Below are 26,432 nucleotides of genomic sequence, written 5' to 3' on the forward strand. Positions count from 1 at the left end.
GAGTGTGAACTGGAGGATTGTGTGAAAGATCTGGATAACTATTAAGTAGCCTTTTTCCAGACAGGGAATGAGTACACTAAGGGTCCTTTCCATTTGGGCATCTCCTGTGTTAAGAATAAAGGGCTCCTAAGGGCCTGGTTCAAAGATCGGCGCATATTCTGTCGCAGCTGTGGATCTGTACGCAGGAGACAATTTTACTGCCTGTGGGATTGCAGTTGCAAGCGGTAACACTCCAGAAACAATTGCGACACGCCAATGTTTGGGTCGCCATTTCCCCATTACCTCCCCCATGTGCAGTTGCGCCTTTGCATATAAGATTGCCCCAATCTCTGAATTATGACCTAAATACAGTAATAGTGTTCTGTAGAGAAATATGAGGTGTACCCAAGCCTACATTTTTTGGTAAGCCAATATAGATTTTGGTGCCCCCACAATCTAAAATAGGGTTATTGGACGCCAAAGGCATGTGTCAAAAATAGTGACGTGTCTTCATGGGGAAGGAGACATACCACAGAATAGTACCAATTCACATTACACCGCACAGTAGTGCCCGTCAGTCACATTGCACCACACAGTAGTACCCCTTATACCATGTTAGAGCCCCTTACACACATTACCCCTTACACCACAGTAGAGCAGAGCCCCTTATACACATTATGCCAGGTAGCCCCTTATACACATTACGCCAGGTACAGCCCCTTATACGCATTACGTGAGGTACAGCCCTTTATATACATTACGCCAGTTACAGCCCCTTATACACATTACGCCAGATAGCCCCTTATACACGTTACGCCAGGTTACCCCTTATACACATTACGCCAGGTACATCGCTTTATACACATTACACCAAGTATAGCTTCTTATACACATTACGCCAGGTACAGCCCCTTATAAACATTATGGATGGTAACCTATTATACACATTACACCAGGTACAGCCCCTTATACACATTATATTGGCTGCTGTTTGTTCCCAGAGCGGCTGCAGGATTACAATGGGGCTGATAGAGCTGCAGGTCCACACCCCAAAATAGGCCCGCTGCATCTGCAGCAACATACCCTCCAACAATGTACTCATAAAAATCGCTACGAATTCCAAAGAGGGGCATGGCCATGGGTAAAGTGAAGTGGCTACGCCCCTTTTCCTATACTTTCAATGGAAGTTTGGAGAGCCAAAAATCGGTACAGACCGTAAAAAAAAAAAGGTCCTGTACCTGCCAGAAAGGTGCAGCTGGAGGGTATGTCACTGCATCAAGTCTCTGCGCTGTAGATAGGGGAAAAAAATCCTTTTACTGCTGTGTCCTATGTCCTGCTGCCAGTCCGCCTGCCCCCTCTGGCATCAACAATCCCCACTCCCTAGCCGCACCGCAGGTGGAACAAAAGCTGCTGCAGCCACCGGCATAGATGTGTATGAAAGCGGCGCAGCAGAAGGCTTTCATAGCCGTCCCAGCGCCACATACCTTCTGAGCCCCGGAGCCTCCTCTGCGTGTGATGTCACAGAAGTGCCTCCCCACCACAGCCGCACCCAGATCCCCAGAGGCCCTGACTCTGCAACACAGCGCCTGGGCTGCCGGCCTGGAAGCCCGAGATGGCTAATGTAACGGACAGAGAGGGTGAGATCACGGAGGGTAATGTATGGACGCTGAATCAATGTAAAAGGTGACAGTGCTGTGCAGTGCAGTGGGTGTGCGGTGTCACCGACACTGCACAGCACTCTCACCTTTTACATTGATTCAGCCAGTCACTCAGTTCTGCCAGCCAGTCACTATTGTTAGCACCGATGTCCCAACGCGCCGCATAACAGGGAAGTAGACGCACTAAATAAACTACAGCTCCCAGCAGCCCTTAGTGCCACAGCATTTCGGCGCTAAGGCCTGCTGGGAGCTGTAGTTTATTGAGTGCGCGTTGGGACACCAGCGCTAACATCTGCCCCCCCTGCAGTGCACATGGTTTTGCCCAATTGCTAACAAAAATCCTGCTGCGATCAACTTGGAATTACCCCCAATGTGCATACAGCAGATGTAAGGGAAAGGTCACCTAGACCAGCCTGCAGGTAAAACCCCATTCACACTGATCTGTAAAAAGGGAAAACCACAGAGAAGCACAGGGCGGGATACAGTCACGGTGAGACTGGTAATGACCTGAGCTGTTAGTAGATCCCTCACTGAGCACCTGAGATAAGCAGACAGCAGCAGAAGTGCGCCACACAGGGGAAGCACATTTATCTGCCTGGCCGGGTGGAAACTACCAGCTCATGCTGGAACAATCCATACAGGACTTGCAGATAAGCTCGGTAGTGTTTGCTAAGAGATAAAGGGCATGACTCCGTGCTGGACGCAATGCAGATGTTTGCGCAGTTGAGCGATTATTTGCTACGGTGCATGCATAAACAAAAATCGCTACAGCGCCTGCGTTACCATGAGTGTACGCGGAGACCCCTGTTGCATACGGACTTGCTGGTATTAAAGCTGGTGGAAGCACATAGGGGGCATTCCTTAGGCGTGTAATGGCAGTGTCTCTGGCGTGTCTGTGAATGTGGCAGATCCGCAGACACAGAGGCCACGCTTAGAGGAGTAAGTGTAGATGGTGGATGCGATGGTGCTCCGATGGTGGGGTGTTTGGGGCGGAGTTGCGCTGTCTGCGGATAGTGAAGGTGGGCGTCTCAGGCGTCGCTCAGTCCTGCACACGCTATTACACAGGGGGAAGAATCTGCATATTAGCGCCTGTTAAAGAGAGATTTAAATATCGGGCAAATAAATCAATCTGAATTGCTTATAAATTGTTTTTCCTTTGAGCGATGTGATGGCAATTTCCCCAGGACTAGTGATCGCATGTTACCATAAATGTGGGTGCATGCAACTGCGCCGTAACGGCGACATGTAACCTCATCGCTTGTTCTATTAATATAATAATAATCTTATCTATATAGCACTGCATCCCCATCTATGGTATATATTTATCAATATCCAGCATTCAGGAGTTGGGCCCCGCAGCTACCGCCATCTGAAGATGGCGGTAACCCACTGTAGCCTCTGGGCTATTTGCCGCATATGTAGTAGGAGAGGATTCCTGTGGAACGCTCCCCGGCAATGGCCGCTGTGTATGTGCGGTCAGCGATATCGCACATGTGTAGTAGGCCCAGCAGCTGAGCACATCGCGGAGACTCCCTGCGGGGGCCCACTGATACATCCCGCCATTATAATTGCATATTGCAATGCGATGCTGGGCGCTAATGTCGCTCCCCGATTGTATTGTATATGCAGTTAATGATAAATGGGACTCAATGAGAGTTGCTCAATACCAATGCAATACTAACTTTAGATATACTTACACCGATACCAATGTTCAGTCTTTGTACCTATTCAACATAATCTTGGGCTGTCAAATATTGGTTAGTAAACAATTGTCCTTGTCCTTGTCTGTGCTAAATACACTAGATCTTATCTTAATTTCAACATTGTAACAATGGGTGAGATATGATGTCCCGGCTTTCGGGATGCCAGAGGTCAAAACACCGACTGTCTTATCCCAATGGAGACAATCCGAACACGGGCTAGGAAAGTATACTAACCCTCCCCCAATACCCCCCAACCCTCTCTTTCCGCAGCCTAATTGTCCCCGGGGGTGCCTAACCCTAACGTCCCCTTCCCTACAGCCTAACCCTAACGTCCCCTTCCCCGCAGCCTAACCTTACTCCCCCTTCCCCGCAGCCTAACCTTACTCCCCCTTCCCCGCAGCCTAACCTTACTCCCCTTCCCCGCAGCCTAACCTTACTCCCCTTTCCCTGAAGCCTAACCTTAACCATTAGTCCATCAGTGGTGAACCATCTGCCATCCTTAAGGGCCCCATATACTAGAACGATTTGCTCTATTTCAGCTCAATTCGGTCATTCGGGCCGATATATAGGGGGAAATCGTGCATTTTCGCTGTGTATCTGATCCAATCCGATCCGATGCGCGGCCCCGTGAGTGTCGGGTCGACTCCCCCAAGTCGTTGGTGCTGCGCTCGTTATTTGTCGTGATCAAATGGAATTGTATGGAATCGAACGGAAAAAAGTGTGGTTTTTGTGCTCGCGATATATCACATGCGATCTATAGTAGGAATTTTGACTGGCATTCTCAGTATGTATCTGATGGTACCTGTGAATGCATGCTATACATCCCATGCGATATGTAGGTGCTTGACATATCGTATGCGATGTATAGCATGCTCAAGAAAGTCAAATTGTACAAAATTGTTTGGAATCGTATGTAAACACTCCCGGGAAGCTCCCGGGAGAGTTCAAGGGAAATCGCCCCGACTTCAGCCTCTAGACATATCGTTCTAGTGTATGGGGCCCTTTACATCTTTGCAAGGAGACTGAGGAAGGCTCAGAATTCCACAATGGCTGGATACAAGGCCCGGGCTGCCCAAACTCTGTGCTGAGTGACCAGACTTTTCTTGAGCAGAAAGTTGTGTGCGCGTGTCATGTGACTGGGTACTTCAATTATAACAGGGGGTAATTCAGAACTGATCACAGCAGCAAATTTGTTAGCTAATGGGCAAAACCATGTGCAGTGCAGGTGGGGCAGATGTAACATGTGCAGAGAGAGATTTGGGTGGGGTGTGTTCAAACTGAAATCTAAATTGCAGTGTAAAAATAAAGCAGACGAATTTACCCTGCACAGAAACAATATAACCCTCCCACATCTAACTCTCTCTGCACATGTTATAGCTGTTGGGATATGGTCGTTCGGTTGACCCAACTTAGGTCGACACTCATTAGGTCGGCCACTGAAGGTCGACATAGGCATTAGGTTGACATGTACTAGGTCGACAGGTCAAAAGGTCGACATAAGTTTTTCACATTTTTGGATTTTTTCATATTTAACGATCCACGTGGACTACGATTGGAATGGTAACCTGTGCTGAGCGAAGCGAGCCATGCGAGAGGACACGGTGCACTAATTGGGGTTCCCGGTCACGTTACGCAGAAAACAACCCAAAAAAAACCCTCATGTCGACCTTTTTAGCTGTCGACCTAACGCCCATGTCGACCTAGTGTCTGTTGACCTAATGCAACTGTCGACCTTCAGTGGTCGACCTAATGACTGTCGACCTAAGTGGGGTCGACTCAATGACCCGTACCCTATCTGTCCCCCCTGCAGTGCACATGGTTTAGTCCAACTGCTAACAAATTTGCTGCTGAGATCAGGTCTGAATTATCCCCAGGGATACCATGAGAGCGAAAGCACCAGATTATATAACAGAGATGTGGAGGGTTATGAAATACCAGCGGATCTGCTGACTCAGAGAGCGCATGCTCCTATGACTGCGACACTGTGTGAACTTGAGAACCTTCCGTTCATTCACTTTCCTAAGTTCAAATCACCTGTCACTCACATCCAATGTAAACTGCTTCACCGAGGTCAGGACATGGGGGTATCATATCAGGGGTGCCCTATAGATTAGATAACATTGTAAAGATATACCCCCAAATATACAAGGGTTGTTTGGACATAATGAAAAAAAAAAAAGTTGAATGTATGAACTTGGTTTTATAAAGAGGTTCAATCTTCCAGCGTTAATGTGACAGGAGCCTCACATCACTGCGCTGCTGGGGACCCTGCTCCTTCCACTGTATAACTCTCAGTCTGTGGTTTCCTGCTGCCTCCATTCCCCTCCTCACATCATGTCACTGCCCCTGTCACATGCAGCCCTGTCCTCACTGATACCCCTTTTCCACTAGCTCAAAAAACATGGGTAAATGCACGGCGGCGCGCATTTACCCATGTTTTCTCTGACGTCCTAGTGGATGCTGGGAACTCCGTAAGGACCATGGGGAATAGCGGCTCTGCAGGAGACTGGGCACAACTAAAGAAAGCTTTAGGACTACCTGGTGTGCACTGGCTCCTCCCACTATGACCCTCCTCCAGACCTCAGTTAGAATCTTGTGCCCGGCTGAGCTGGATGCACACTAGGGGCTCTCCTGAGCTCCTAGAAAAGAAAGTATATTTTAGGTTTTTTATTTGCAGTGAGATCTGCTGGCAACAGACTCACTGCAACGAGGGACTAAGGGGAGAAGAAGCGAACCTACCTGACTGGAGATAGTTTGGGCTTCTTAGGCTACTGGACACCATTAGCTCCAGAGGGATCGAACACAGAACCCGACCTCGATCGTTCGGTCCCGGAGCCGCGCCGCCGTCCCCCTTACAGAGCCAGAAGCAAGAAGATGGTCCTGGAAATCGGTGGCAGAAGACTTCGGTCTTCAACAAGGTAGCGCACAGCACTGCAGCTGTACGCCATTGCTCCTCATGCACACCTCACACTCCGGTCACTGATGGGTGCAGGGTGCGGGGGGGGGGGGGCGCCCTGAGCAGCAATATGAATACCTTGGCTGGCAAAAAATCACAATATATAGTCCCAGAGGCTATATATGTGATAAATACCCCTGCCAGAATCCATAAAAAAAAGCGCGAGAAAAGTCAGCCGAAAAAGGGGCGGAGCTATCTCCCTCAGCACACTGGCGCCATTTTTTCTTCACAGTGCAGCTGGAAGACAGCTTCCCAGGCTCTCCCCTGTAGTTTTCAGGCTCAAAGGGTTAAAAAGAGAGGGTGGGCACCAAATTTAGGCGCAATATTGTGTATACAAGCAGCTATTGGGGGAAAAAAATCACTCAGTTATAGTGTTAATCCCTGCATTATATAGCGCTCTGGTGTGTGCTGGCATACTCTCTCTCTGTCTCCCCAAAGGACTTTGTGGGATCCTGTCCTCAGTCAGAGCATTCCCTGTGTGTGTGCGGTGTGTCAGTACGGCTATGTCGACATGTTTGAGGATACGTGGAGGCGGAGCAGATGCCGATAAATGTGATGTCGCCCCCTGTGGGGCCGACACCAGAGTTGATGGATAAGTGGAAGGTATTAACCGACAGTGTCAACTCCTTATGTAAAGGGCTGGATGACGTAACAGCTATGGGACAGCCGGTTTCTCAGTCCGTGCCTGCCCAGGCGTCTCAAAGGCCATCAGGGGCTCAAAAACGCCCGCTACCTCAGATGGCAGATACAGATGTCGACACGGAGTCTGACTCCAGTGTCGACGAGGTTGAGACATATACACAATCCACTAGGAACATCCGTTGCACTCGGCAATGAAAAATGTGTTACACATTTCTGACATTAACCCAAATACCACAAAAAAGGGGTTTTATGTTTGGGGAGAAAAAGCAGCCAGTGTTTTGTTCCCCCATCAGATGAGTGAATGAAGCGTGGGTTCCCCCGATAAGAAACAGTTTTTTTCTAAAAAAATTACTGATGGCGTACCCTTTCCCGCCAGAGGATAGGTCACGATGGGAGATATCCCCTAGGGTGGATAAGGCGCTCACACGTTTGTCAAAAAAGGTGGCACTGCCGTCTTAGGATACGGCCACTTTGAAGGAGCCTGCTGTTAAAAAGCAGAAGGCTATCCTGAAGTCTGTATATACACACTCAGGTACTATACTGAGACCTGCAATTGCCTCAGCATGGATAGTGCTGCTGCAGCGTGGTCTGATACCCTATACAGGGATACTATTTTGCTAACCATAGAGCATATTAAAGACGTCGTCTTATATATGAGGGATGCACAGAGGGATATTTGCCGGCTGGCATCCAAAAGTTAATGCAATGTCCATTCTGCCAGGAGGGTATTAGGGACCCGGCAGTGGACAGGTGATGCTGACTTTAAAAGGCACATGGAGATTCTGCCTTATGAGGGTGAGGAATTGTTTGGGGATGGTCTCTGGGACCTCGTATCCACAGCAACAGATGGGAAGAATTTTTTTTACCTCAGGTTCCTCACCGTATTATCAGGTACAGTCCTTTCGGCTTCAGAAAAGAGAGCGGGTCAAAGGCGCTTCCTTTCTGCACAGAGACAAGGGAAGAGGGAAAAAGCTGCACCAGACAGCCAGTTCCCAGGATCAAAAATCTTCCCCCGCTTCATCTGAGTCCACCGCATGACGCTGGGGCTCCACAGGTGGAGCCAGGTGCGGTGGGGGCGCGTCTCGGGAACTTCAGCGACCAGTGGGCTAGCTCACAAGTGGATCCCTGGGTTCTGCAAGTAGTATCACAGGGATACAAGCTGGAGTTCGAGGCGACTCCCCCTCGCCGTTTCCTCAAATCAGCCTTGCCTGCTGCCCTCGAGGAGAGGTAGTACTGGCGGCAATTCACAAGCTGTACTTCCAGCAGGTGATAATCAAGGTACCCCTCCTTCAACAAGGCTGGGGTTACTATTCCACAATGTTTGTGGTACTGAAACCAGGCGGTTCGGTGAGACCCATTCTAAAATTGAAATCCTTGAACACTTATATACGAAGGTTCAAGTTCAAAATGGATTCGCTCAGGGCGGTTCTTACAAGCCTGGACGAAGGGGATTACATGGTATCACTGGACATCAAGGATGCTTACCTGCATGTCCCCATTTACCCTCTTCACCAGGAGTACCTCAAAATTGTGGTACAGGACTGTCATTACCAATTCCAGACGTTGCCGTTGGTCTGTCCACGGCACCGAGGGTATTTACCAAGGTAATGGCCGAAATGATGATACTCCTTCGAAAAAAGGGAGTTTTAATTATCCCGTACTTGGACGATCTCCTTATAAAGGCGAGGTCCAGGGAGCAGTTGTTCGTCGGAGTAGCACTATCTCGGGAAGTGCTACAATAGCACGGCTGGATTCTGAATAGTCCAAAGTCGCAGCTGGTTCCTACGACGCGTCTACTGTTCCTGGGTATGGTTCTGGACACAGAACAAGAAAAAAGGGTTTCTCCCGGAGGAGAAGGCCAAGGAGTTGTCATCTCTAGTCAGAGACCTCCTAATACAAATACAGGTGTCGGTGCATCAATGCACGCGAGTCCTAGGAAAGATGGTAGCTTCTTACGAAGAAATTCCATTCGGCAGGTTCCAGGCAAGGATCTTCCAGTGGGATCTGTTGGACAAGAGGTCCGGGTTGCATCTTCAGATGCATCGGCTGATAACCCTGTCTCCAAGGGCCTGGGTGTCGCTGTTGTGGTGGCTGCAGAGTGCTCATCTTCTAGAGGGCCGCAGATTCGGCATACAGGACTGGGTCCTGGTGACCACGGATGCCAGCCTTCGAGGCTGGGGGGCAGTCACACAGGGAAGAAACTTCCAAGGACTATGGTCAAGTCAGGAGACTTTCCTACACATAAATATTCTGGGACTAAGGGCCATTCACAATGCCCTAAGTCAGGCTAGACCCCTGCTTCAACACCAGCCGGTGCTGATCCAGTCAGACAACATCACGGCGGTCGCCCATGTAAACCAGCAGGGCGGCACAAGAAGCAGGATGGTGATGGCAGAAGCCACAAGGATTTTCCGATGGGCGGAAAATCATGTGTTAGCACTGTTCATTCCCGGAGTGGACAACTGGGAAGCAGACTCTCAGCAGGCACGACCTCCACCCGGGAGAGTGGGGACTTCATCCAGAAGTCTTCAAAATGATTGTACACCGTTGAGAAAGGCCACAGGTGACGTGATGGCGTCACGCCTCAACAAAAAGCTAAAAAGATATTGCGCCAGGTCAAGGGACCCTCAGGCGATAGCTGTGGACACTCTGGTAATACCGTGGGTGTACCAGTCGGTGTATGTGTTCCTTCCTTAGCCTCTCATACCCAAGGTATTGAGAATACTAAGAAGGAGAAGAGTAAGAACTATACTCGTGGTTCCGGATTGGCCAAGAAGAGCCTGGTACCCAGAACTTCAAGAAATGATCTCAGAGGACCCATGGCCTCTGCCGCTCAGACAGGACCTGCTGCAGCAGGGGCCCTGCCTGTTCCAAGACTTACCGCGGCTGTGTTTGACGGCATGGCGGTTGAACACCGGATCCTAAAGGAAAAAGGCATTCCGGAGTAAGTCATTCCTACGCTGATTAAGGCTAGGAAAGATGTGATCGCAAAATATTATCACCGCATATGGTAAAAATATGTTGCTTGGTGTGAGGCCAGGAAGGCCCCAACGGAGGAATTTCAACTGGGTCGATTTCTGCACTTCCTACAGTCAGGAGTGACTACGGGCCTAAAATTGGGTTACGTTAAGGTCCAGATTTCGGCTCTGTACATTTTCTTCCAAAAAGAACTGGCTTCACTGCCTGAAGTTCAGACTTTTGTTAAGGGAGTGCTGCATATTCAGCCCCCGTTTGTGCCTCTAGTGGCACCGTGGGATCTCAACGTGGTGTTGGATTTCCTGAAGTCGCATTGGGTTGAGCCACTTAAATCCGTAGAGCTAAAATACCTCACGTGGAAAGTGGTCATGCGGTTGGCCTTGGCGTCGGCCAGGCGTGTATCAGAATTGGCGGTTTTGTCATGCAAAAGCCCTTATCTGATTTTCATATGGATAGGGCGGAATTGAGGACTCGTTCCCAATTCCTTCCTAAGGTGGTATCAGCTTTTCATGTGAACCAACCTATTGTGGTGCCTGCGGCTACGTGGGACTTGGAGGACTCCAAGTTACTGGACGTAGTCAGGGCCCTGAAAATAGATGTTTCCAGGACGGCTGAAGTCAGGAAAACTGACTCGCTATTTATCCTGTATGCACCCAACAAGCTGGGTGCTCCTGCTTCTAAGCAGACTATTGCTCGCTGGATCTGTAGCACGATTCAACTTGCACATTCTGCAGGTGGACTGCCGCACCCTAAATCTGGAAAAGCCCATTCCACGAGGAAAGTGGGCTCTTCTTGGGCGGCTGCCCGAGGGGTCTCGGCTTTACAACTTTGCCGAGCTGTTACTTGGTCGGGTTCAAACAATTTTGAAAAAGTCTGCAAGTTTGATACCCTGGCTGAGGAGGACCTTGAGTTTGCTCATTCGGTGCTGCAGAGTCATCCGCACTCTCCCGCCCGTTTGGGAGCTTTGGTATAATCCCCATGGTCCTTACGGAGTTCCCAGCATCCACTAGGACGTCAAAGAAAATAAGATTTTACTCACCGGTAAATCTATTTCTCGTAGTCCGTAGTGGATGCTGGGCGCCCATCCCAAGTGCGGATTGTCTGCAATACTTGTATATAGTTATTGCCTAACTAAAGGGTTATTGTTATGAGCCATCTGTTAGTGAGGCTCAGTTATATTTCATACTGTTAACTGGGTATAATATCACGAGTTATACGGTGTGATTGGTGTGGCTGGTATGAGTCTTACCCGGGATTCAAAATCCTTCCTTATTGTGTCAGCTCTTCCGGGCACAGTATCCTAACTGGGGTCTGGAGGAGGGTCATAGTGGGAGGAGCCAGTGCACACCAGGTAGTCCTAAAGCTTTCTTTAATTGTGCCCAGTCTCCTGCGGAGCCGCTATTCCCCATGGTCCTTACGGAGTTCCCAGCATCCACTACGGACTACGAGAAATAGATTTACCGGTGAGTAAAATCTTATTTTCTCTTGCGTCCTAGAGGATGCTGGGGTCCACATTAGTACCATGGGGTATAGATGGGTCCACTAGAAGCCACTGGCACTTTAAGAGTGTGGGCTGGCTCCTCCCTCTATGCCCCTCCTACGAGACTCAGTTTAGAAAATGTGCCCGGAGGAGCCGGTCACAGCTAGGGGAGCTCTAAAGAGCTTCTTTAGTAAAAGTTATTTTAGAGGTTTTTTATTTTACAGGGAGGCTGCTGGCAACAGCCTCCCTGCTTCGTGGGACTAAGGGGGGGGGGGGGGGGGGGGGGGGGGGGGAGTAGTGTTCGCCCTGCGGGGTCTGAGCCACTATCTCAGCTGACAGGACACTGAGCTCCTGAGGGGATAGAACGTTCCCCACCACAGGGGATCGCTCACCCCAGCAGCATGCCGCCACCCCCTTACAGAGCCAGAAGATCGGTGACTAGTTAGTCACCGGACCCCCTTGCAAGCGGGGAGCCGGTGTGAAGATGGCGGCAACAGGGTATGGAGCAGAGTACTAACTGCGCTCCGGGGCTCAGCGGTACATAGTGCGGCGCTGTGAGGGGCGCCCTGAGCCAGCGCCTACACCCTACACTGACCTCTCAAGCCTGTCAAGGTCACGGGATCTCTGCCAGCATCAATCCTCAGGCCAGTATAATCCTATGAAGAGCGGGAAGACAGCGCCACTAAGGGGGCGGAGCTTCTCCTCAGAGCGGACCCAGCAGCGTTCAGCGCCATTTTCCTGCCTGCAGAAATGCTGTCAGTGATGTGCAGTCCCTCCAGAGCAACTCCAGCTATCTCTCACGGTACCAGGGGGTTGTAGAAGGGGGGGGGGGGGGGGAGGCTGTATAAAGACTGTGTAACCTATTAAGGTGCACAGTCAGCGCTGGTTTAGGGTCTCCCTATACCTGAAAAGCGCTGTGTGTGGGTTGGCTCCAATCTCTGTGTGTCTCTTGCCATTTTTGGGGGGAAACTCTGTCTGCCATCCCCTGTGTGGGTGTGGAGTGTCTGTGGTCTCCATTAAGCTATGTCCAGGTACTTTGTGTCATATGCTGCAGAGGATATGTCCTCTCAGGATGATCCCATTCCATGTAATCAGGATTGCACTGTTTTGGCACAGATACCAGCAAAGGAGCCTGAATGGTTATCCTCTATCAAATCCATGATTTCTCAGATTTCTACTAGGGTTGCACAGAATGAATCTGCAACTCAGGTTTTACAGAACTCTATGGCAGTTTGGTCCGGTTCTGTTACCTCAGGGCCCCCCTCTGGAGGTTCCCATAAATGTGCTCTTGCACAGATTATGCAGGATGACACGGATACCGATTCTGACACGGCAGACGGTGATGGGGATGTGCTCATGGGACAGCATCTCTTGCTAAAGGGGTGCAGTTGATGATAGAGGCTATAAGGGATGTGTTGAATATTGCAGATACAACATCTGAGCAGGTGGAGAAGGCTTACTTCACTGACAGTAAGAAAGCCTTGCTAACCTTCCCTGCGTCCAAAGAATGAAATGCTATATTTGAGAAAGCATTGGAAAACCCGGAGAAAAAAATTGCAGATCCCTAGATGGGTTCTGGTTGCTTTTCCCTTCCCTGAGGAGGATAGGAAAAAATGGGAAAACCCACCCATAGTGGACGCATCTGTATCCAGACTCTCTAAAAAGGTGGTTTTACCTGTTCCAGGATCTACTGCCTTAAAGGAGCCGACTGATCGCAAAATTGATACTACGCTCAAATCCATATACACAGCTTCAGGGGCGATACTATGGCCTACTATTACCTGTGCATGGATTTCCAAAGCTATAGTAAAGTGGTCAGGCACGTTACTTGAGGATTTGGATACTTTGGATAAAAGGGACGTAGAATTGTTTTTACGTAACATTCAGGATTCTGCAGGATTTATGGTGGAATCCAAGGCCCTGGGTTCAGTGGCTGCAGGAATTTCTTCCATGTTTGTCTCAGCTCGTCGAGGACTGTGGCAGCGCCAGTGGTCTGCCGACGCAGAATCCAGGAGAAGTGTGGAGACCCTACCCTACACAGGTCAGGCTCTCTTTGGGGAAGCGTTGGATGCGTGGATCTCCACGGCTACAGCAGGTAAGTCACCCTTTCTTCCCTCAGCTGCACCTGCTGTGAAGAAACCTTTTCCTTTAGCGGCATCACAGTCCTTTCGTGTTACTAAAACAAGAAAGGCCAAACCGTCCAACACCTTCTTTAGAGGAGTTCGGCCAAAATCCAAGAAACATGCTACTGCGGGTTCCCAGGAACAGAAACCTGCTTCAGGTACACCAAAGTCTTCAGCATGACGGTGGACAGTGCGGCCTGGAGGAAGGGCCTGTGGGGGCGAGACTCAGACATTTCAGTCACGTCTGGGTGTCGTCCGGCCTGGATCCCTGGGTATTAGATATTGTGTCCCAGGGGTACCGGCTGGAATTTAAAGATCGCCTTCCTCACCGGTTCTTCAAATCAGGCTTGCCAGCTTTGCTGGTAGACAGGGCTACGCGACAGGGAGCCATCCAGAAGCTGGTGGAGGCACAGGTTATCGTACCAGTTCCTTCCCAGATGCAAAACAAAGGTTACTATTCGAACCTTTTCATGGTACCGAAGCCGGATGGTTCGGTCAGGCCCATTCTGAACTTGAACTCCCTCAGAAAGGGGTTTAGTGATTTTAAGTTCAGAATTGAGTCTCTAAGGGCAGTGATGTCAGGTCTGGAGGAGGGGGAATTCCTGGTATCCCTGGATATCAAGGATGCATACCTCCAAATTCCGATTTGGCTGCCGCATCTAGCTTATCGCCGATTCGCACAGTTGGACTGTCATTTTCAGTTCCATGCCCTGCCATTCGGTCTTTCCAAAGCACCGAGGGTATTCACCAAGGTGATGGCGGAGATGATAGTTCTCCGCAGACAGGGGGTGAACATAATTCCATATCTGGATGATCTGCTGATAAAGGCATCATCCAAGGAGAAGCTGTTACGGTCCATAGCTCTCACGACACAGCTTCTCAGGGAACATGGTTGGATCCTGAATCTTCCAAAATCACATTTGAAACCAACCAGGAGGTTCTCCTTTCTGGGAATGATCCTCGACACGGAAGTGCAGAGGGTGTTTCTTCCAGAGGAAAAAGCTTTGGTGATACAAACAATGGTCCGGGATGTCCTGAAGCCAACCCGGGTGTTGGTTCATCAGTAGATTCGCCTTCTGGGGAAGATGGTGGCCTCTTACGAGGCTCTGCAGTACGGGAGGTTTCACGCTCTCGTCCTTCCAAGTGGTCGGGATCCCATCTACACATGCACCAGAGAATACATCTGTCGCCAAAGGCCAGGATTTCACTCCTCTTTTGGCTGCAATTACCTCACCTTCTGGAGGGCTGCAGGTTCGGGATTCAGGACTGGATCCTTCTAACCACGGATGCAAGTCTCCGGGGCTGGGGCGCAGTCACTCAAGGGGAAACCTTCCAAGGAGGGTGGTCAAGGGATCAGTACGAGATCCCGCCGGACGGGATGCCGGCGGTCGGAATACCGACACCGGGATCCCGACCGGCACAATCCCGACAGGGGGGCAAGTGCAACGCAGCCCCTTGCGGGCTCGCTGCGCTCGCCACGCTGTAGGCACGGTGCCTCGCTACGCTCGGCACACTAATTTATTCTCCCTCTATGGGTGTCGTGGATCCATAAAGGTCCAAATTTTGGCCCTATCCATTTTCTTCCAGAAATAGTTGGCTGCCCTCCCTGAGGTTCAGACTTTTTTGAAGGGAGTTCTGCACATCCAACCTCCCTTTGTACCGCCGCCGACGCCTTAGGATCTTAATGTGGTGTTGCAGTTCCTCCAGTCGGACTGGTTTGAACCTTTACAGGAGGTTGAGGTTAAGTTTCTCACATGGAAGGCTGTCACTTTGTTGGCCTTAGCTTCTGCTAGACGTGTGTCGGAGTTGGGGGCTTTGTCATGTAAAAGCCCATACTTTATCTTCCATGAAGATAGAGCTGAGCTTCGGACACGTCAGCAGTTTCTTCCGAAGGTTGTGTCGGCATTTCATATCAACCAACTTATTGTGGTGCCAGTTGTGACTGACTCCTCAATTTCATCAAAGTCCTTAGATGTTGTAAGGGCTCTAAAGATCTATGTGAGGAGGACTGCTCGTCACAGAAAGTCGGACTCTGTCCTGTATGATCCCAAGAAAATTGGGTGTCCTGCTTCTAAGCAGACGATCTCTCGCTAGATTAGGTTCACTATCCAGCATGCGTATTCTAAGGCAGGCTTGCCGTGTCCTACGTCTGTTAAGGCCCACTCTACTCGTAAGGTGGGTTCTTCCTGGGCGGCTGCCCGGGGAGTCTCGGCATTACAACTCTGCCGAGCAGCTACTTGGTCGGGGTCGAACACGTTCGCAAAGTTCTACAAGTTCGATACTTTGGCCTCTGAGGACCTTAAGTTTGGTCAATTGGTTCTGCAGGAGCCTCCACGCTCTCCCTCCCGTTCTGGGAGCTTTGGTACATCCCCATGGTACTAATGTGGACCCCAGCATCCTCTAGGACGTAAGAGAAAATAGGATTTTAATTACCTACCGGTAAATCCTTTTCTCGTAGTCCGCAGAGGTTAAGTACTGTTTTGTTACTTGGTAAGTAATCTTGTTCAGCCGTTGCTGATGTTTCAAGCTAGTTAGCTTGGTTTGCCTTGTATGTGTGAGCTGGTATGAATCTCGCCACTATCGGTGTAAAATCCCTCGAAGATGTCCGTCTCCTCAGGCACAGTTTCTAGACTGAGTCTGGTAGGAGGGGCATAGAGGGAGGAGCCAGCCCACACACTCAAACTCTTAAAGTGCCAGTGGCTCCTAGTGGACCAGTCTATACCCCATGGTACTAATGTGGACCCCAGCATCCTCTACGGACTACGAGAAAAGGATTTACCGGTAGGAATTTAAAATCCTATTTTTTGCTAGTGGAAAAGGGTCAACCCGGATCGAGTTCAACCCGGTAAGCTGTGCAGTGTAAACGGAAGCCGTGTCGATGCGACACGGCTCCCGTTCACAGTCTATGGAAGGGCGGCGCTGGGACGTCATGTGATCTCACAGCGCCGCTCCTGCCGCGTCGCCAGCAGCGTCACCAACCCGGCAATATGCCGGGTTGGTGAGCACAGTGGGAAAGGGGGCTGAGCACTGGCCGCAGCCAGGTAGCACACGTGTCAGGCTCCCGGCTGCGACCCGTGCTTAGAGGTGGAAAAGGGGTATAACACATCACTCTTCTCCTGATATACTCTGTGCTGCTGTGGACCCTGCTCCTTCCATTATATAACTCTCAGTCTGTGTTTTCCTGCTGCCTCCATTCCCCTCCTCACATCATGTCACTGCCCCTGTCACATGCAGCCCTGTCCTCACTGAGGGTGTAGTATGTGATGCTGGCGGTCGGGCTCCCGGCGGCCAGCATACCGGCGCCAGAATCCAAACCGCCGGCATAACGACAGCTGGGCGAGTACAAATAAGCCCCTTGCGGGCTCGCTACGCTCGCCACGCTATCTAATCTCCCTCCAGGGGGGCCGTGGACCCCCAAGAGGGAGAAAATCTGTTGGTATGCCGGCGGTCGGGATTCCAGCGCCGGTATGATGGTTGTCATGAGCCCGGCCACCGGCAACCTGAAGACAACCCTTCACTGACATATCACTCACCTCCTGATATACTCTGTGCTGCTGGGGGACCCTGCTCCTCCCACTATATAACTCATAGGGGGAAATTTACTAAGCTCCCGATTTTGACCGAGATGCCGTTTTTTCATCAAAGTGTCATCTCGGTAATTTACTAAACACTAATCACGGCAGAGATGAGGGCATTTGTAATTTTTTGCAAGTCCAAGTAAAAAATTACGAATGAATACACCATCGGTCAAAACGCGGCTGTTTAAGTATGAATCTCGGTCATTTACTAAGAAGTGCAAAGCAAAAAAAAAACAAACACTGCCGTGAAAAATTACAACTCGTAAAAAAGTGCTAAAAAAAAACAGACCTTTTTTTTTTATTCGTGATTGGATAGGCATGCACGGATCCATGAGATCCGTGCATGTATATCAGTGGGAAGGGGTGGGAAAGTGCTTATTTTTTCAAAAAAAATTGCGTGGGGTCCCCCCTCCTAAGCATAACCAGCCTCGGGCTCTTTGAGCCGATCCTGGTTGCCGAAATATGGGGAAAAAAATGACAGGGGTTCCCCCATATTTAAGCAACCAGCATCGGGCTCTGCGCCTGGTCCTGGTCCCAAAAATACGGGGGACAAAAAGAGTAGGGGTCACCCGTATTTTTAAAACCAGCACCGGGCTCCACTAGCTGGACAGATAATGCCACAGCCGGGGGTCACTTTTATATAGTGCCCTGCGGCCGTGGCATCAAAAATCCAACTAGTCACTCCTGGCCGGGGTACCCTGGGGGAGTGGGGACCCCTTCAATCAAGAGGTCCCCCCCCCCCAGCCACCCAAGGGCCAGGGGTGAAGCCCGAGGCTGTCCCCCCCCATCCAATGGGCTGCGGATGGGGAGGCTGATAGCCTTTGTTGTAAAAGAAAATATATTGTTTTTAGTAGCAGTACTACAAGGCCCAGCAAGCCTCCCCCGCATGCTGGTACTTGGAGAACCACAAGTACCAGCATGCGACGGAAAAACGGGCCCGCTGGTACCTGTAGTACTACTACTAAAAAAATACCCAAAAAAAGACAAGACACACACACCGTGAAAGTATAATTTTATTACATACATACACACATACATACATACTTACCTTAAGTTCCCACGCAGGTCGGTCCTCTTCTCCAGTAGAATCCAAGGGGTACCTGTTGAAGAAATTATACTCACGAGATCCAGGGGTCCAGGCTCCTCGGGAAATCCAGGGGTAATCCACGTACTTGAAAAAAATAACAAAACGGTGTCCCGACCACGAACTGAAAGGGGACCCATGTTTGCACATGGGTCACCTTTCCATGAATGCCAGAAACCCACTTTGACTTCTGTCTAAGTGGGTTTCTTCAGCCAATCAGGGAGCGCCACGTTGTAGCACTCTCCTGATCAGCTGTGTGCTCCTGTCCTCACTGACAGGCAGCACACGGCAGTGTTACAATGTAGCGCCTATGCGCTACATTGTAACCAATGATGGGAACTTTCTGCCCTGCGGTTGACCTAAAGTGACGTCACCGCTGAGCAGAAAGTTCCCATCATTGGTTACAATGTAGCGCATAGGCGCTACATTGTAACACTGCCGTGTGCTGCCTGTCAGTGAGGACAGGAGCACACAGCTGATCAGGAGAGTGCTACAACGTGGCGCTCCCTGATTGGCTGAAGAAACCCACTTAGACAGAAGTCAAAGTGGGTTTCTGGCATTCGTGGAAAGGTGACCCATGTGCAAACATGGGTCCCCTTTCAGTTCGTGGTCGGGACACCGTTTTGTTATTTTTATCAAGTACGTGGATTACCCCTGGATTTCCCGAGGAGCCTGGACCCCTGGATCTCGTGAGTATAATTTCTTCAACAGGTACCCCTTGGATTCTACTGGAGAAGAGGACCGACCTGCGTGGGAACTTAAGGTAAGTATGTATGTATGTGTGTATGTATGTATGTAATAAAATTATACTTTCACGGTGTGTGTGTCTTGTCTTTTTTTGGGTATTTTTTTAGTAGTAGTACTACAGGTACCAGCGGGCCCGTTTTTCCGTCGCATGCTGGTACTTGTGGTTCTCCAAGTACCAGCATGCGGGGGAGGCTTGCTGGGCCTTGTAGTACTGCTACTAAAAACAATATCTTTTCTTTTACAACAAAGGCTATCAGCCTCCCCATCCGCAGCCCATTGGATGGGGGGGGGGGACAGCCTCGGGCTTCACCCCTGGCCCTTGGGTGGCTGGGGGGGGGGACCCCTTGATTGAAGGGGTCCCCACTCCCCCAGGGTACCCCGGCCAGGAGTGACTAGTTGGATTTTTGATGCCACGGCCGCAGGGCACTATATAAAAGTGACCCCCGGCTGTGGCATTATCTGTCCAGCTAGTGGAGCCCGGTGCTGGTTTTAAAAATACGGCGGACCCCTACTCTTTTTGTCCCCCGTATTTTTGGGACCAGGACCAGGCGCAGAGCCCGATGCTGGTTGCTTAAATATGGGGGAACCCCTGTCATTTTTTTCCCCATATTTCGGCAACCAGGATCGGCTCAAAGAGCCCGAGGCTGGTTATGCTTAGGAGGGGGGACCCCACACAATTTTTTTTAAAAATTTTACAGTGTTTAATTAAAAAAAAAATAAAAAATAGAACCCCAGCACGGATCACACAGATCCGGCCGAGATTAATTGTAAAAAAGTCGGCAGTGTTTTGCTAATCACTGCCGTAAAAAACACAAAAAAAACACGAATGACATCGACATCGGAAGAAAAGAAAAACCCGAATACGACAGCTTAGTAAATCCATCGTAACAAATTCAAAAAGTTGCAGTTTTACACTTTCGATGTCATTCGTGATTGAACTTTGACCTGAAACGGGTAAAATACGAATCTTAGTAAATTTACCCCATAGTCTGTGGGGTCCTGCTGCCCCCATTCCCCTCCTTACATCGTGTCACTGCCCCTGTCACATGCAGCCCTGTCCTCACTGACACATCACTCATCTCCTGATATACTCTGTGCTGCTGGGGACCCTGCTCCTCCCACTATATAACTCTCAGTCTGTGGCTGCTGCCTCCATTCCCCTCCTCACATCATATCACTGCCTCTGTCACATGCAGCCCTGTCCTCACTGACACATCACTCATCTCCTGATGTACTCTGTGCTGCTGGGGGACCCTGCTCCTCCCACTATATAACTCTCAGTCTGTGGCTGCTGCCTCCATTCCCCTCCTCACATCTTATCACTGCCTCTGTCACATGCAGCCCTGTCCTCACTGACACATCACTCATCTCCTGATGTACTCTGTGCTGCTGGGGGACCCTGCTCCTCCCACTATATAACTCTCAGTCTGTGCCTTCCTGCTGCCTCCATTCCCCTCCCCAAATCATGTCACTGCCCCTGTCACATGCAGCCCTGTGTCCACTAACACGTCACTCATCTCCTGATATACTCTGTGCTGCTGGGGACCCTGCTCCTCCCACTATATAACTCTCAGTTTGAGGCTTCCTGCTGCCTCCATTCCCCTCCTCACATCATGTCACTGCCCCTGTCACATGCAGCCCTGTCCTCACTGACACATCACTCATCTCCTGATATACTCTGTGCTGCTGGGGGACCCTGCTCCTCCCACTATATAACTCTCAGTTTGTGGTTTCCTGCTGCCCCCATTCCCCTCCTCACATCATGTTACTGCCCCTGTCACATGCAGCAATGGATGGATCACCTGAGCAAGCGGCAAGGGAAGGGTCACCTGAGCAAGCTTCAAGGAAAGAGTCACCTGAGCAAGCGACAAGGAAAGGGTTACCTGAGCAAGCAGCAAGGGAAGGGTCACCTGGACAAGCAGCAAGGGAAGGGTCACCTGAGCAAGCGGCAAGGGTTACCTGGGCAAGTGGCAAGGGAAGAGTTACTTGAGCAAGCGGCAAGGGAAGAGTTACCTGAGCAAGTGGCAAGGGAGGAAAGGGAATGGTCACCTGAGCAAGCGGCAATGGAAGGGTTACCTGAGCAAGCAGCAAGAGATGGGTCTCCTGAGCAAGCGGAAAGGGAAGGGTCACCTGAGCAAGCGGAAAGGGAAGGGTCACCTGAGCAAGCGGAAAGGGAAGGGTCACCTGAGCAAGCGGAAAGGGAAGGGTCACCTGAGCAAGCGGAAAGGGAAGGGTCACCTGAGCAAGCGGAAAGGGAAGGGTCACCTGAGCAAGCAGCAATGGAAGGGTCACCTGAGCAAGCGGCAAGAAAAGGGTCACCTGAGCAAGCGGCAAGAAAAGGGTCACCTGAGCAAGCGGCAAGAAAAGGGTCACCTGAGCAAGCGGCAAGAAAAGGGTCACCTGAGCAAGCGGCAAGAAAAGGGTCCCCTGAGCAAGCGGCAAGGGAAGGGTTACCTGAGCAAGCGGCAAGAGATGGGTCTCCAGAGCAAGCTGCAAGGGAATGGTGACCTGAGCAAGCGGGAAGGGTTACTTGAGCAAGCGGCAATGGAAGGGTTACCTGAGCAAGCGGCAATGGAAGGGTCACCAGGGTCACCTGAGCAAGCGGAAAGGGTCACCTGACCAAGCGGCAAGGGAAGGGTCAGCTGAGCAAGCGGCAAGGGAAGGGTCAGCTGAGCAAGCGGCAAGGGAAGGGTCAGCTGAGCAAGCGGCAAGGGAAGGGTCAGCTGAGCAAGCGGCAAGGGAAGGGTCAGCTGGGCAAGCGACAAGGGAAGGGTCAGCTGAGCAAGCGGCAAGGGAAGGGTCAGCTGAGCAAGCGGCAAGGGAAGGGTCAGCTGAGCAAGCGGCAAGGGAAGGGTCAGCTGGGCAAGCGGCAAGGGAAGGGTCACCTGGGCAAGCGGCAAGGGAAGGGTCACCTGGGCAAGCGGCAAGGGAAGGGTCACCTGAGCAAGCGGCAAGGGAAGGGTCACCTGAGCAAGTGGGAACCCAGCCGCATACCTCCCAACATGACCCTCTCCAGGAGGGACGCAATGCTCTGCTTCTGGACTTCTCTCTTAATATATGATTGCCGGCACCTGTGTAGGACAGGTTAATGGATAAGAAAGGTGTTTCACCACAGGTGATGGCAATCATACAGTAAGAGGGACGTCCAGGAGCAGAGCATTCTGTCCCTCCTAGGGAAGGGTCATGTTGGGAGGTATGCAGCCGATGCCCATGGAGACTGATGTGCAGTGTGTGAGTAGTGCTTCCAATGAGACCACAGACGGTGTGTAGGTGACCAGAACAGATTCATACTTACCTGCTGACACGCAGGCTGAGGGAGATGCTGCTGAGCTGAACAGTCCGGCTCAGCAATCAGTGGTGGCTCAGTGTGTCCCAGCTCCTGGTATACTGAAGCCAAAGAATGGTCGGGATTCCTCACCTGCAGCAGGTAACTGTGTGCCTGATCTTCCAGAGCTGTGTGCGGTTCCGCTCCCCTAGTACTAGTGCTGAGTGTGGCTCTGTCCGCAGATGTCTGCCTGAGATGAACTGCTAGATGAGGACAAGCACATGCAATTGATTATGGTGCAGGTTTTACTAATCAAAATTAAGAAAAAAAAGGTTTAAGGCAAATATGGCAACAAATGTAAATGATATGTCAGTAATTGGTGAGAATACTGTGCAGTCTGGTGTAAATGGTGCAAAGACACCTCCAGGCCCAGATGGGGTAACATCTGACTTTTATAAAGATTTTGCAGACCTCTTGATTCTTCCCCTTGTAGAAGTTTGTCATTTGCTCTCATCAATTACCAAATTTTCATTCCAACCAGCCAACTCTAGCAGATGATCTGCTAGATAATTGTATAGTGTGTACCTAGCTTTAGGATCCTTCTGAAATTAAGATCTGGTGCCCCATCCCCTTTCTCAATATGGATAGAAAGATTTTGGCAAAAGTACTTTTCAATAGGTTGTTGAAAATTTTCAGGACAACTACTTTCTCCGTCTGAGCACTGTATGGTGAAGGGTTGCAGAAACTTCAGTGCTGTCCTTGGCATCCAGGAGGTCATAGAGCTGTGCTGAGAAGTGAGGAAAGTACTTCCTGTCATTAGACCAGGTGCATACACGCGGTGAGATATTGACTATCTACAATTTTTACTTGAGATATTGGCTATGTGTGATTTTGAGTAAACTATGCCTTGTACTAGATAGTCAAAATTGCCGTGCCTGCACAGTCTATTTTACTTGCAAAACCGACCCCACGAGAGTGCGCATCGGTATCGCAAGTTGTGTACACATGGGGGGTAATTCAGACCTGATCGTAGCAGCAAATTTGTTAGCAGTTGTGCAGAGAGAGTTAGATTTGGGTGGGGTGTGTTCAAACTGAAATCTAAATTGTAGTGTAAAAATAAAGCAGCCAGTATTTACCCTGCACAGAAACAATATAACCCACCCAAATCTAACTCTCTCTGCACATGTTATATCTGCCCCCCCTGCAATGCACATAGTTTTGCCCAACTGCTAACAAATTTGCTGCTACGATCAACTCTGAATTACCCCCATGGTGCGATATTGACTAACTTCAAAATCGTAAGCATATATCGCACCGTGTGTACACACCTTAAGCCACAGGTTCTCAAAATCCATCCTTAGGACCCCAAACAGTTCATGTTTTCCAGGTCTCGCAGAATCACAAGTGAAATAATTAGCTCCACCTGCGGGTTCGGTATGATGTACCGCCGCCCGGGATGCTGAATGTCCGTACCCCATCATCGACATTCTGAGCGGTAGAATGCCAGCAGGGGGGCGAGCACAACGAAGCCTCTTGCGGGCTCAGAGGTGAGCTTCGCTAGCCACAGGTTCTATTCTCCCTATATGGGTGTTGTGGACTGCAAACCCCTCCTGCAAATGTATCAGGGAGTAATGAGTACACCCGTGCTCCTACTAGGTGACCGAGTTTGAGAACCACTGATCTTATAGGCCCTACATGTGGCATACTGGAATGTTAACAGATATTGGAAAATTCCAAAAGCCATTTGATTCTTATCAGTGAGTGGTGGAGTTTATGTCCACAAAACCAGTTAAACCAGTTCTGGCAGACCCTACCACATATAGGACAAACAAAAAAAGGACAGAGGGAGATGAGCAGTATGCTGGATTGAGAGATGGAAGACACAGGCTAAGTGACAAGGGATGAGACCCCATGCTAAGGCTGTGGAACAGGCATGGTACTCCACAGCCCCTGGCATTATGGAGCAGCATGTAGGTGCTGCTAGGAAGAGCAAGAGATATCCAGATTTGCCTTTTTGAGAGCAGCAACAGCATGAGTGATCGGTGGAAGAAACAAAGGGGATCCCCATCTTCAGGGGTACCTTACAAGCAGGACGGGAGGTGTAAGTCTTTGGGAGAGTACTATCTGGGTGAGTGGTAGGAAACCACGTGTGGTGGAAGGCCCCCAGTGAAGAGTCGGAGAGATCCTGTTTAGATCCCCCAGTGAATAGGGGAGAACGCACCGAAATGAATCTGTTTGCGACCGCCGCACTACTGATTCCCAGAGACTGCACTGGTATGTACTGTAATGCTGTCCCATCATTGTTTATGCTGTTGTTGCCGGTGAAGCGAATGGAAGGAATTGTAACCTGATGTAACCCATATGACTATTGTGCTGGAGAGAGGAGAACAAGAAATTAAATGTTATTGTCATGATAACCCTATCTGAACTGTGAATAAACTGGTTGCTTATGTGATGAGACGGCCTGACGTTTAATGCTTTAGAATCACTGACTGAACTGGTGCTGCCTGGGTATCACATACACACTTAGTGATTACACTGAAAGATATGAACGATGATATCTTTTTAGTGCGTATGCACCAACGATGAATGATGCGCGGCCCCGTGCCATGTTGTTTATACATGCATGCCAATACTGTCCATATTAGCATGCAGGACTATGTGGTCGGGTGACGGGGGAGTGATGAAACTTCACACCCCCCGTCCCACCACCGGGTCGGCCGTCGGGCACCTCGGCGGCACATCGCACTGTGTGTAGGGCCCATGAGTACATGTGGACCTTGCTTGCAAGGTATGGTTTTCCAGTACGAGTGGTGAACTGGTTAAGACTAATACAGTCAGGCCGAGAGCTTCTCACTTGTGAATGGTTGGGTGGGTCCTACTATTAGGATGAGCTCTGGTGTTCCCTCTGAAGGTGGTGCAGAGGCGTTTCTAGAGAGGAGGCCCATGTGCAGCTCCGTCTGGGCCCCCTCCTCTCTAGCCGGCGGCAGCACTTAGCTCTGGGCACTAGGGTCCCTCGGTGGTCGACCCGATGACTGTCGACCTAGATACAGTCGACCCTATCATCCACACCCGAAAGCCGGCTCCAGTATCACAGTGTGGAGAAGGGGACGGTAGCTGATTGCTGAAGTCCAGCGGCTGCAGCGTTTCAGGCAGTTAACCCCCAGTGCGCCGAACTTGGTTAGAGTACCAGCACTTACCAGGCTGCAGGAGGGAGGGGGCCCGGTGCCGAGTTTCAGGAACTGTGCATGCTGCAAACTACTGGGGTTTCGGGGAGTAGCTCCCAAGACTTCCAGCACTGGAATAATTCAAGTCCCAGTGCTGGGCCGCTTTTTTACATTAAACAACCTGTAGGAATTGAATATATATTTTCTGTATCTAGTCCCTCCTAACAAGGGACTTAGTGAAATAGGCAGCCCCTTCCAAGGAACACAGTATCTTATTGTATCCAATTAGCCTCAGAACAGCACAGCAGGAGAGTATTTGGTGTGTGTGTATGTGTGTGTATATATATATATATATATATATATATATATATATACACACATATACATATATATATATATATATACACACACATATACATATACATACATACATACATACATACATACACCAAATACTCTCCTGCTGTGCTGTTCTGAGGCTAATTGGATACAATAAGATACTGTGTTCCTTGGAAGGGGCTGCCTATTTCACTAAGTCCCTTGTTAGGAGGGACTAGATACAGAAAATATGAAAAGAAAAAAGGAAATTGGCGCCCGAAGGTTATTTTAACCTATAAATACAGGGAACCCTGTGGGTTTCACAATTATCATTAATTTTAAAACATAAACATGAACTGTTCTTTCATAATTTTTTTATAAATGTACAGAAGCAAAGAAGCATGTCCATCATATTACACAGACAAAATGATGTAATTTCTCTTCGAATACTCCATCATTGAAGTTGGTAGAGGAATATCGGCAACTTAGTGCAGTATCTTTATTCTTCCTCATATGATATTCAAAGATAACATCAAATATAACAACCCAACGCGTTTCGTCTAGTGACTAGACTTCATCAGGGGTATGTCTAAGGATTACAAGACAACTAATCAATATTTATACAATACAATAAAATAATATAATAATAATATTGTACAAAGAACAGTCCATGAACAATAGGATGTGCGAGACATGGTGAAACAGAGCAAAAAGACAATAATTGGGCTAATGACAAAATATGAGAGCTAAAGTAGG

General features: G+C 49.7%; 1 protein-coding gene across 2 annotated transcripts in view; it reads right to left on the bottom strand.

Annotated features, from left to right (window-relative positions):
• Window positions 1–22,406, bottom strand: part of LOC134945796 (sulfotransferase 1B1-like) — a 48,032-nt gene extending 25,626 nt beyond the window's left edge. Inside the window, exon 1 of one of the 2 annotated variants that reach the window (XM_063935301.1) lies at window positions 22,345–22,406. The gene's annotated coding sequence lies outside the window, so the exon portion shown is untranslated. Of the gene's footprint in view, window positions 1–22,221; window positions 22,286–22,344 lie in introns of those variants that run through there. The other variant, XM_063935302.1, reaches the window with a different exon arrangement.
• Between the last annotated feature and the right edge of the window lie 4,026 nt (window positions 22,407–26,432).

This window comes from Pseudophryne corroboree, chromosome 7 (genome assembly GCF_028390025.1).
Source record: "Pseudophryne corroboree isolate aPseCor3 chromosome 7, aPseCor3.hap2, whole genome shotgun sequence".
In the NCBI taxonomy this organism is placed as follows: Eukaryota; Metazoa; Chordata; class Amphibia; order Anura; family Myobatrachidae; genus Pseudophryne; species Pseudophryne corroboree.